Source organism: Peromyscus californicus, unplaced genomic scaffold, assembly GCF_007827085.1.
Source record: "Peromyscus californicus insignis strain IS unplaced genomic scaffold, ASM782708v3 Scaffold_7__1_contigs__length_154581171, whole genome shotgun sequence".
In the NCBI taxonomy this organism is placed as follows: domain Eukaryota; kingdom Metazoa; phylum Chordata; class Mammalia; order Rodentia; family Cricetidae; genus Peromyscus; species Peromyscus californicus.
This window is the reverse complement of record NW_026294595.1, coordinates 64,082,826-64,085,625: the sequence shown is the minus strand read 5'-3', so window position 1 is coordinate 64,085,625 and position 2,800 is coordinate 64,082,826.

Below are 2,800 nucleotides of genomic sequence, written 5' to 3'. Positions count from 1 at the left end.
ACAAACCTAAACCCAGACTTCACCTTAAAAATTATGACAGTGTAGCCTGGGTGGTGATGGTGCATGTTTTTAAACCCAGTAAAGGCAAGCAGATCTCTGTGAGTGAGTTGGTGACCAGCCTGGTCTAAAGAATGAGTTCTAGGACAGTCAAGGCTACACACAGAAATCCTGTCTTGAAAATTAAAAAAAAGAAAAAGAAAAGGAAAAAATGACAACGTAAACAATGTCAATTGAAACAAACATTTAAAATTAAATTTTTTTAACCAAAATCTAATTCAGTGGCTTATTCTTCATATGAGAAGATAAAATCAATTTTAAAGTTAAAATTATTCAAAAAATTGTTTGTTCACAAGAAACACAGGCATTATTTGTTTCACACACACATATTACATTTTTATTTATTGTTTGAAAATGTCTTGTCACTCTTTTGATCATATTCACTCTTCCTCCCACCAGTTCTTCCCAGACTCATCTCCCCTTTCCTACTTAACCATCCAAATTTTCAACTGAAGCTAATTTGTGCTGCACAAATATTCTTGGGTATATAGCCCTCCCTGTGGCCTTGGTGACTTATGAGTTTACACTCAGAGCTGACCCTTCCTCTCCTAGCAGATGACAACTGCCAGTGGCTCCTCAGCTATGGCTGGGGTTTGTGCCCACCTCCTCTCCGCATGATGGGATTTGGTGTGGTTTGGGCTTGCAAAGGTCTTTCATAAGCTGTCAAGCATGTGACATATGAAATTGTAAGTTTCTGTGTGCAGCCTCCCTGCTATGTCCAGAAGACACTGGTTCTTTGTTTCTGGTGCTTATGACCCTTGAGCCTTGAGAGGAGGTTATAAGAATGTATATCCCCTATAGGGCTGAGCATTCTGCAGTCTCATTTTCATGCTTCTTGGCCAGTTGAAAGTCACAGTGCTAATTATCATCACTGTAAATAGAAGCTTATTTGTTGAGACTCATGAGATACATTAACTCACACTAGAAATTGGTTTAATACTATTTCCACTTAGAGGACTAGTAATAGATTCCTTCTTAGTGTCTGTGATCTGTCTAGTCATCGTTTCTTGTCCCAATAATGATAGTTTAATAGTACATATAACTTTTAAAAACTCATAATATAAATAAAATGAGGTACTTGGAATTAGGAAGTTAATGGAAAACTTTAAAAGGGGAGTGCTATTTTAGACTATCAGAGAAATAAATAGAAACAATACTCAAAATAATAGAAAAATATATAGGAGAATGTTGTGGGATATTTGTACACTCTGTGAAGATGCATTGCTGTGATTGGTTTATTAAAAGCTGAATAGCCAATAGCTATGCAGGACGTATAAGCAGGACTTCATGGCAGAGAGGAAAGCTGGGAGGAAGAAAGGCAGTCACCAGGCAGACACAGAGGAAGCAGGCATGCAGAAGGAGAAGTGACAGCCACAAGCTACATGGCAGCATGTAGATTAATAGAAATGGGTAAATTTAAGTTATAAGAACTAGTTAGGAGCAAGCCTTAGCTATCGGTCAAACTTTCATAATTAATAATAAATCTATGGGTTATTATTTGCAGGCTTTTGGTCCTGATGAAAAAGTACAACTAAGGAGAACAATGTGGATATTTCAATACTGGAATACCATAATTAACTGCAGAAAGAATGACATTAGCATTCCTTAGAAGCTTACATTTCAGTATTCATTGATTCAATATTATTAATATAATTTTCCTCACTACTGCATAATCATGTTGACATTATTTTCAGATTTTAATTAAGCAATGGAATTTCACAAAAAAATATAGGCTACTCAGCGTATCAAGAAAATGAAGTATTTTCTGGCAAATATTGCAGATCATGAGCAGCGTAGAGTGCCTCTCAAGAATGAGACTGACTCAGAAACCATACTTACTCACAATATCTTATAGAAATACTGTTAAGACTAATACAGGCAGACACACTTGAACCACATCTGTTACAATGAATGATCCACAGTTTGAAAACAGATATATTCCTTATTCTATTTTATTTCTCCTTCTTTCTATATCATTGCCTTAGGAAACTATACATTATAATTATAAAATATAAGATTTATAATAATCAGATACATTCAATGTGCATATATAAGTAGATAATTCCTTTAATTTTTTACTGAGAATTTCATTTATGAGTACTATTGTTACATCATTCCCCCTTTCCCTCCCTTTTCTCCAATTCCTCCTGAGCCTCGGACTCTTGTGCAAATTCATGGTCTATTATTCTTTAATTATAATTATTTCATATATATGTGTACGAGTTTATAAATATAACCTGCTGAGATCATTTAGTATTGTTCAAGCTTTTTTAAGACAGACCTCTTGGGATTGGCTAACCTATCAGGGGTTATGTCCCTAGAGAAGACTGATTCTCACTCTCTCAGTAACCATTAATAGTCAGTAACTCTTCCTTTAGGAGTGTAGCCTTGTGAGAATTCTCCCATCTAAGTTGGCATGTCAAACAGTGTTTTATTTTAGACCTTGTTGAGATACCATGGCTGCAGCACCTCTGTCATATATAAAAGACTCTTCCTAACAGCAGACTTATTGTCTTGATTCTCTGGCTCTTACAAATTTCTGTCCCTTCTTCTGTGATGTGCCCTTACCAGCCATTCTCAACCTGTGGATCACAACCCCTTTGGGGGTTGTGTATCAGATACCCTGAGTATCAGTTATTTATATTATGATCCACAACAGTAGCAAAATTACAGTTATGAACTAGCAAGTAAATAATTTTATGGTTGGGGTTGCTACAACATGAAGAACTGTATTAAAGTGTTG